Raw genomic sequence first — 10,331 nt, 5'->3', positions numbered from 1 at the left:
TGCTAAGGGTAACACAATACTGGAAGAGAAATCGTTGAAGCTGGATGATACAAACAACATCTACTAGTGCTGACAATGCCTCCTGGAAGTAAAGCAAGCATCATACTGTCTTCCGCCTTTTGAACTTACTCCATCCAGTGTTCACAAGACTGAGTGAAGCCATCATGTATTACACAGCATAGCCAAGGTTCTCTCATCTAGGATATAAAGGCCAAGTGTTTTTAAAATGTTGTCTAAAGTTAAATGCCAAAGCGGTCTCACTTTCCAAAGTGTAGTGCACTAGCAGCTCCTATGAACTATAATGGAGTTATACCTGGTGTGAACTAGGCCAATGTTTTTCTGACCATTAATGAATTTTAATACAGTTGAACTGCTGCGTAGGACCAGTGGTAATTTTTCCCTAAAATTTCCTTGTGTACACAGAGCCAAAGAGGTTTTGGCTGACTCTTTTCCCTAAAAGAGTTTTGGCGGGCAGGAGGGTCCCGCAGGCTGGATGTGGCCCACGGGCCATAGTTTGCCCACTTCTGCTCAAAAGACCCCAACCAGAGGAGAGGACTGAGGCTAAGGTAAGCAAGACACTTAAGTTTACTTTTTTTTTTTTCTTACCATTTGACTTTTAACATACTTCTCTCTTCTATTGTATTAGGCGATTGGAAATGGAGGACACCACTCAGATTTACATCAAGCCCCATGGTTTTGGTTGGCAGTTCATTAATCTAGGATATCACGATCAGCAAAGCAGTAATTTTAAGAGAAATTGGTTCTTGTCCCTGTCAAAGAGCGGAAGTGCTCGGGGGCAAAAATCTCGCCCATCTGGAAGTCCAATACTCTAAAATAGCTTCATTCTTCAAGTGTAGGTCTCAGCACATTTTCCTATCGGGTCTGGTAACTTTGCAAGTCTCTGGCATGTCTGTGAGTACATCAGTGTTTATTATTAAGCATCTGACAGTAACAAGACATCTGTAGCATTTATGAGAGAAATAAAAGTGTATACCCACAATCAGAGGAGAACTGAGTCGTAAACACATTCATTTTCATTTGGAAGTGACCCTACACAGCGATCTGAACACTAATTCCAGAGATGAGATAGGGAGCATCCAGAGGGCTTTAAGCTGAAGAAACTCATCTATGAATCATAAAACCAGATATACATTACAGACTGTACCAGGCATTCTGTCTGACACAGAATAAAATTTTTAAAGGTTTAAGGTAATTTTAAGAATTTCCTTCATACTTACAGTTACTGGTTAGTTTGTACTTGGCTATTTGTCCTGTAGCTTGTTAAGTTTTCTAATCATATTTTTATAAGGGATCTAGCCAAGGCTCTAAACCTGATTTTAAACTGCAGAAAATTATTATATATCCTTGTCTGGTCAATGGAGATGTTTGTATTAATGAACTGCAGTCATGGAATGCTGAAATTTTTTTATGGAAGCTAACTACTATGATCAGAAAAGTAGTAATGTGAAATCTTATTGCTCAACAAATCTGTCCCAAGGATACATTCAGAGACCTGCCTATAGACTTTCTGGACCAAAAATACTTCTTTCTGCATTTTGCTCCTGTCAGAACTGCTGAGAAACGTCAGCAATATCCGAGCGAGAAGAATTCTATACTGTCTCACACATCACCACGAGCAACGCTGTTTTATCTGTGAAATCTTTGCCTAGTGCTACCCTACACCTCAATTGCACCTTATCAATGCCTGTAATAAGACTCCATTGGGAATGAATGATGATTTATTTGGGCTGTAAGGACCTTGGAGAAGGCAAGTGTGTCGTCTTTTGTGTCTGTCAGGGCTTAACAAATAATAGTGATTAATAATGCTTACCAACAATCATTGCATTTGAGCCAGGAATAACACAGCTTGACTTTCAGATTCCAAGCTGGGTTTGGAGTGCGGGCAGTGAGCTAAAATCATATTTGTACATGTAAACTGAATACACTTTGTCCCCGCCAGAGTAATGCAAAGCTGCCCTGGTGCATGCAAGAATGAGCACCAAAGCAACCTAAAAGGCATCTTAGCCACTGTCGAGGGGACTCCTCGGGTGATGCTGAACCTCTGCAATGGCTCTGACACTACTCCCTGCTCAGCTCCCCTTCCAAGCCCATGGGGCATGGCTAGAGAATGAACTGTGTGGCCAGGACATTTAGACGTCCCCACCTGCTGGCTGCGCCTTTGGGCAGATGGTGGCAGCTGAAAACTGTTATACTTTGCGCTAGGGACCACCATCAAGCTCAGGGAAGATAAAGGTGACTTAAAATAATTTTTGCTAACCCCATTCTTAGTTGTGCTGAGCGCTCCTCAGCTACAGCTCAGGATCTAGCCCTCAGTTAATAGGAGTGGAGTGGACAGTTCAGGTGTTATGGCATACAAGACATTTGCACTCCGACATCACTGGGTTAAATTTTCCGCCAGCAGAGGCAAAGGAGACTGAAGGCAGTTCAGTGGTCCCCTTGGGACGGGGCAGAGGCATAGTGGTCGGATAGCCTTGGGGAAGCTTGCATTGTTGCTGACCCTATTGTGCCTGCTGTAGCCTACAAGTATAGCTAATTGCTAGGTAAGGCACGGATACAAGTAAAGGCATTCATGCAATGAAAGTGAACAAAAGGCTGGTAAAAGACAATAGCTTAGCTAAACAAGGTGTAAGGCTCAAAAGCAGGGATGGGCAAACTTTTTGACCCGAGGGCTGCATTGGGTTTCAGAAATTGTGTGGAGGGCCGGTTAAGGGAGGCTGTGCCTCCCCAAACAGCCAGGTGTGGCATGGCCTGGCCTCCGCCCCCTATCTGACTCCCCCCGCTTCTCGCCCCTTGATGGCCCCCCAGGACTCCTGCCCCATCCACCCTCTCTGTCCCCAGAGCCCCTGCCCCTAACTGCCCCCTGCCGCCCCATTCAACCCCACTTCTCCTTCCTGACTGCCCCCCCAGGACTCCTGCCCCATCTAGCCACCCCTTCTCCCTGTCCTCTGACCGCTCCCGGAACCCCCACCAACCCCTCCTCTCCTTCCTGATCGCCCCTGGAACCCCTGCCCCCATTCAACCTCCCTGCTCCCCGCCCTCTGACCGCCCCAACCCTTATTCACACCCCTGACCACCCCCCGAACTCCCCGCCCTCTATCCAACCCTCCTCCCCCACTCCCTGCCCCCTTCCTGCGCTGCCTGGAGCACCGGTGGCTGGAGGTGCTAAAGCTGCGCCGCCTGGCTGGAGTCAACCACGCACCATTCAGCACAGAGCACTGGGTCAGGCTGGGCTCTTGAGCTGCGCTGCCCCAGGAGCTCGCAGCCCCGCTGCCCAGAGCATGGCGCCGGCAATGCAGTGAGCTGAGTCTGTGGGGGAGGGGGAAACAGCAGAGGAGGGGTCGGGGGCGAGCCTCCTGGGCCAGAAGCTCAGGGGCGGGCAGGAGGGTCCCGCAGGCCGGATGTGGCCCACGGGCCATAGTTTGCCCACTTCTGCTCAAAAGCCTTCGCAGCTAACCAGCAGTAACCTTAGATCACATGATACCACAAGATAGAGCACTGTAATGGCTCAACAGCTGACAGGTAACCACAGGATGCCAGTTGTTATCAGCTTTAGATATTTTAAAGATACGAATATCAGCAAATGTCTGACCCCAAGAATGCCATGGTAGCTAATTGACGTATCCGCTAATAAACTGGAGGTAAAAGGCCTAGTAACCCATGGGAGAAGGGCACCCCAGCATGTGTCAGGTGTGGATGTTCAAATAAGGAAAAGGGGCTGAAACCCCTACTCAATATGCATTTGGCCTAGCGGTGTCAGCATAACTCATTCTGGCAGCTGTCCACTGGCCTGCGTGCCTTACGAGATGCCAGGATGATGACCACTGGTGGGGATGAAAAGGAGGATGAGGACTTACACTTCAGGTTTTTCTGCAAGGGATCGTGTGACTAAATGAATGCTCAAACACTCATTCTGTATTATCTCTATCTACCTGGCTGAGTGAAGTGTGACACTATTGCAAATACAGAAGGTCCTGCCAAAGTGTGAGTGTTGTACCTGTATACGTCAGGATTCCCAACTTCACAATTCTAACAACACTGGGCCTGGTCTCAGGACTAGAACCTATGAAACCTCAGAGTGTTAATTGGGAATCCTTAAGTAATCAATCAATAGATCAGGCAAAACTGCTGTATAGATAAAGAGAACCTTTCTGCCCCAGAGTGGTCTGCCCACAAGTGACGACCCACCCCTCCCCAGAATCCAAATAAGCCACAAGTGTTAAAATTATATACCTCCATACCAATACCCTTTGCTTCCAGTTTCATTTATCATTCCCAAGCTGCAGGGGGGAAGACGAGAACGTGAACACTCCTGTTCTGAAGTATTTATTGTATGCCATTCCAAAAGCCAATAAGACACAGCTGAAGAGATATAGCTGAGGTTCCAGACTGTTGAATTTCAGACATACTGGAAGTGTGTTCTAAATGGCTAAATTGAACAAGGAATGATAGGGAAGTCAAAAGGTGCTAATATACATATTGCATTATTTTCTTCTGCGCCTGTGTAGTTAGAGGACCAGAACCTACAATAAACTGAGAATGTGGAGTTGCCTGTTTTGATTTTTATTTAGTAACAGTAGTGGAGCCAGCCTGTCATTTCTGCTGCTAGTTCTGGACACGTGTACACTCGTTCTCCATCTGGACTGCCACTGAGGACTGCCACTAACTAATGGAAGTACCCCTTGCCCCCTAAAGAAAGAGAAACACTTTGTGAAAATTACCTTATGTCTGTTCAAACATCTATTGCTGACTGCCCATCATGGTACCGGTCCCCCGCTACTTAGCCCTACTGATAGGGTAAATGAAGGAACTTTTATATCTTCAGACTTCTCATTATGATCCACAGTGTGGTGCCCTTAAATAGCACCCTTTGTGTGTAGGTGTAATTGGCCAATATGAAGTAGTTTCTATTCACTCCTTTTAGTAAATGCACAGCACACTGAACGTGTATGCGTATAATTTATCATGTCAAAGTCACTTTATTTTACCCAGTATTGTTCTTTCCTTTCTTCTCCCCCTACAAATTATTATTCTGTGTGAATTTCCTACATAATTAAGTGGTTTGGTTGCAGTTCCAAGGTCTATAAAACGACAAAGGGAAAACTGAAATAGCTGGCTCTGAAATTGGTTTACATTCAGCAGTGCTGCCTACCATTTGCTTAGACCAGCAGATGTCAGCCTAAATTGAGAAATGGAAAAGAAATACTGTATCATAATGTTAGTGTCTCATGTACCAGATGGGAGTTTTACACAACATGGCAGGAGCAGTTAGCCAACAGTGGTTAAAATTCAGCGTTGGGACTAGCACGGTGACACTGCATGCACTGATAACGTTTTTTTGATTATGGAACTTAATTGTATCATAGATCAATGATAGTTTAATTTATGAGGATTGATTTTGTTAATTCAAGCAGTTCAAAAGGCACTGTTAAAGCTTCAATCCATTTAACTGTATCTGACTTGAGCTTTGCTCACAGTATCAGAAGATAAATGACTGTATACAGCTAATACCTTTTAATTTTTCCTCTTTTTGTCTATTCATTTCAACATCTGTCATTTACTGTGAGTTATATTTAAATGAGAACTGTTGGTTATACATAGGGCCCTGCCAAACTCATGGCCATGAAAAACGTATCATGGACTGTGAAATCTGGTCTCCCCTGTGAAATCTGGCCTTTTGTATGCTTTTACCCTATAGAGACCAGCGTTTCTCAAATTGAGGGTCCTGACCCAAAAAAAGAGGTGCGGGGGGGGGGGGGGGTCAAAAGGCTATTTTAGGGGAGGGTTGCAGTATTGCCACATTTACTTCTGTGCTGCCTTCAGAGCTGGGTGGCCAGAAAATGGTGGCTGTTGGCCAGGTGCCCAGCTCTGAAGGCACCATACCATGCCACCCTTACTTCTGTGCTTCTGCCTTCAGAGCTGGGCGGCCAGAGAGGGGTGGCTTCTCACTGAAGGCCCAGGTCTGCAGGCAGCAGTCAGGGTGGCAATACCATACCATGCCATCCTTACTTCTGCGCTGCTGCTGGCAGTGGTTCTGCCTTCAGAGCTGGGCTCCTGGCCAGCAGCTGCCGCCCTCCGGCTGCCCAGCTCTGAAGGCAGAGCCGTCGTCAGCTGCAGCACAGAAGTAAGGGTAGCAGTACCAAAACCTTACAATCCCCGCACAACTCCTTCTTGGGTCAGGACCACTACAATTACAACACCATGAAATTTCAGATTTAAAAACTGAAATCATGAAAACTTGATGATTTTTAAAATCCTAGGACCATGAAATTGACCAAAATGGACCGTGAATTTGGTAGGGCCCTAGTTATACAGGATATAGTTTGGGCTTCTGATATTTAAGCTCCAGTTGCAAAACAACCCCTACTAGTTTCCCCCACTGTCATTTTACTATTACCATATATCTGTAATAACAATTTGACAACTAACCCTTCATAAAAAATAATGTTTTGGTGCAGCTACATTGAATTGTACAAGAGGGTATCTGCTCAGAGAGAGAGAGAGAGAGTGTATGTGAGACCACCATCCTCCAGAGATTATGGTTTCAGGGTATCTCAGATTATCAGGCAGGGCATAACTTTCCAAAAACTACAGCCCTGGTGCATTTACCTCACATCCAGTTCCAGTAAACACAACTGGTGCCAAGTCTCATGATTTTATTACAAGTCCCATGCTGTTTGGGGTTTTTCTTACAGCCCCAAGTACTTAGAATCATTTTATCTGAGAAGCTCAGATTTATTGACAATCAATCAGTGTGTAGCCCTCAACGTTGAGGACTAATGCCTGGAAAATCAAACCTGAAAGGAAAATCAAACCTGAATGCAGCCAATGAAGTGAGCTGAAGCTCACGAAAGTTTATGCTCAAATAAATGTGTTAGTCTCTAAGGTGCCACAGGTACTCCTTTTCTTTTTGCAAAACCCAGAAGGCAAATCAAAAAAACCCAATTTTAGTTTTTTAAATCTTATGAATTTTGAGCCCTCACTGATGACTTTTGAATGCTTGTGATTGTCAACACTGACTGTGCAAATCCCATGAGAAATAACAAACAAACAGTGCAGGAACACCTAGCTGGCTTTAACTAGGTTGCTTTTCCAAGCAAAATCCTTTGCAGGCCCCCTTTAGCCTCGGATCAGTTCCCGGCTCCTTCCTCTAACTCTTGCCTAGCCTGACAGATGGCTCGAACAGCAGTGTCAATAGAGTGCCTGCATCCCTGCACTCTCTCTGGTTTATGCATTTTACTCAGGGCCCAGCCTAGCTGCAGCCTATGCCCTTTACAATGAGCTTGCAACACCACAGCCAGGCAAATCAATGAACATTTTCTCTTTGCTAGAATCTTTAATCCCAGTTTACACTAAGTCACTTCCAAGTAGAAGCCCAGAGACTTTTCTAGAGCCATCCCAAGTGTACATTGCTTGATGGGTGATCAACTTCTCTTGGGAGCTCAAGGAATTGGTAAAGCCTCACCAGGTGAGGAGCACTGCTGCACGGACTGTTCCAAAAGCAAATGAATCATCATCACCCAGTAAACAAATGATATGTCACTGGAGATGAGAAAATGGAAAGCTTTCCTACTATGTACTTTGTTACAACAGCACTGGCAGTGAGAAGTAAGACTAGAAATACACGTATTGCTGTTAACTTTGGTCTTGTGACTTTCAGATCAAAGACTACAACAGGCCACATTCACATCTGGTTCCAGTTTAGCTCATTAGAAGCCAACGGAGCTAGGCTCTTGCAGACCAGCTCAGGATTCTGGCATTACAGAAAAAGAAGACTCCAAAGAAAGCTTAGTATGTGCTTCATGATTACATGCGTCCCAACACCAAAAGCTCAAAAAATATGAGCCAGACCCCAAAATCTTGAGCTTTTTTTTTTTTAAAAAAAGGTGAAATAGTGCTTTTGGTCTGTTTTGAGTTCTGATCTCCCCCTGGCCATCCCCAGTGACAGTGTCACCAGCTCTCCCCCATTTGTACAGTCAAATGGTTTTAGACTCCCCCACCCCCTGCTACAGAAGCTGTTGCTAACCACCTGATGGTGCAGAGCTCCCAGCTTCTCTCCAAACCCCAAATTCTATTTAATTAATTTTGTGCCCCCAGCCACATGTCTAAGCCTTGCCCCTCAGTGTACCTGTGTGTCTCCTGAAGCGGGGGACTGGCTGCAGAGAGGTCCTCTTCTTCCCCTTCCCAGCTCCTGGAGTTCTTCACGCCTCCTCAGGCACGGGGCAGCTGCAGCAGAGCCCCAGCTCCAGTGGTTCTCCACCCCCTTATCCCAGGCTTGGTGTTGCAGGTATGGGGAGGGGCAAGGGAAGAGTGAGCAGAATCACCCTGAACTGTTGGGCTCTTTCTGCTCTCCCCTTCCCTCCTGTGAGGACAGCATGCTGCTCCCATTCTCCCCTTCTAACTCCACCCTCCTCTGGCTCCTGGGGAGAAGTGGGCGAGCCTGGCCGCCTCCTGCAGCAGAGCTAATTGGCTACTCTTCCCCAAGAAGCAGGGAAAGCAGCCAGTCAGAGGGGAGGCTTTCAGCCAAGCAGGGCTGAAATTCCTACATGGGCAAGAGAGTCTTGTTATCCTGAGACTGGTTTCAGCAGGGCCCAGAGTCACATAACTTGCAAGGAAATCAGGAGAGTTGGCAACGCTGGCGAAGAGAACAGACTGGTTGATTTGCCCACTTACTATTGGTCTCGTCTCATGCCTTCTACAGAATAGCACCAGTCCTGGATGGAGAGCCTTCTCCTCTACACCTTCTGTCTTTTGGAACAGATGTCTCACGCCTCTTCACCTCACTGTCTCGCCTCTCTTCAAATTTCAGCTGAAAACATTATGTTTTTCCCTTTGTCTGTGACAAAAGATCCATCTCCCTTCTATTTTGTATTATTTAAATCATGGTGGGGTACAATTTGTAGGAAAGACACTGTGTAGTAAGGAGTTATACTGTATTTTTCAGGAGATGAAAAAACACCAACTGAAAAAAAAGGAAGTGATTTGGCTTTAAAATAAATAAATGGAGACCTGAAAAAATTTGTTCCTCCACTTACCCTAAAATCCTTCAATTATGCACAGTGAATTCTTGATCCTGCAAACATTTGTGCAAATGACTTAACTTTGTTCAGCTGAGTAGTCCCACTGAATTCAATGGCACTACTCCCACAAGTAAAGTTATGCCTGTGCTTCAGAGTTTGTGGGATCAGGCCCGTTGCGTTTGAGCAGTGCACTAAAATCATACTACTAATACGCACAAATTAATTCTGTAATTCCCACTTCCTTATTTACTGCTCATTTTCCATGTAATCAGGAAAAATGTGCTAAATGAACACCTCAGATTGACTAGTTAGGTCACAACATATCACCTTTTGTAAACACAAATGGACTGCCAGATTAATTGAGGACAGGGAACATCTACCCATCATTCTGTGGGAAAGAGAAATGAGCTGGAGGCGCCAACTAGTAATTGGACAATAAATAAAAACCAAGCAGAAGTATTTAAGTTATTAAAGCTAAACTATTAAGAGAAGAAGGATGGCCAAGTGATTAGGGCAACAGACTAGGTCTTGGGACTCTTGGTTTAAGTCCCTGCTGCACCACAGACTTCCTGCTGTGTGACCTTGGGTAAATAAACTCATCCTCTTTGTGCCTCAGTTCCTCTATGTAATATGGGGATGATTGTCTAACCCCTGACATGACCCGGGTTGTCAGCGGGCAGGATCGAACCCCCGGGGACCTTTGGAGGATAGTGCATGAGCCTCTACCGCGTGAGCTAAAAGCCAACTGACTCAAAGTGTGTAGAGCAAACTCACTTAACTCTGTCTCTCTTTAAGTGGTCTCAGTACCACTAAATGGGAAAGAACACCACACCCAGAAGCTGTCTGTGTGGGTTACAATTGCACTGCCCTACCTCACAGGGATGTGGTGAGATTAAATGTATTAATGATTATAAGGCACGGTAATGGGGGCCATATAGTGCTTAAGAAAGACTAATTTCCCTCCAGAGATAGCTGAAGGATGAGATCATTTTCAAAAATATTTGTTTCTGCCACTGTATTCCTCTGTTCTAGTTTGCTAAACAATTGTAATCATTCCCCATTGTTTCCAGAGACTTATATGCATTATGAAATGCACCTCTCCATAAGCTTCAGCCCTCTGAGTGCAAGCTAATGAATCAGTCATCTTTCTTTTGTGTTTCCTGTTTTGCTTCTTGCTCCTGCTATGTTCTATAGTCTTGTGCCTTTTCTCATCTGATTCAGCATTGCCTTCCAAGTATTGCTTTTCCTTTGTTACTTCCTGTTTTCCAATTTTGCATATTATAATCTGTTGGC

Source organism: Lepidochelys kempii, chromosome 4 (assembly GCF_965140285.1).
Source record: "Lepidochelys kempii isolate rLepKem1 chromosome 4, rLepKem1.hap1, whole genome shotgun sequence".
In the NCBI taxonomy this organism is placed as follows: domain Eukaryota; kingdom Metazoa; phylum Chordata; order Testudines; family Cheloniidae; genus Lepidochelys; species Lepidochelys kempii.
Note: the sequence above shows the minus strand (reverse complement) of the source record.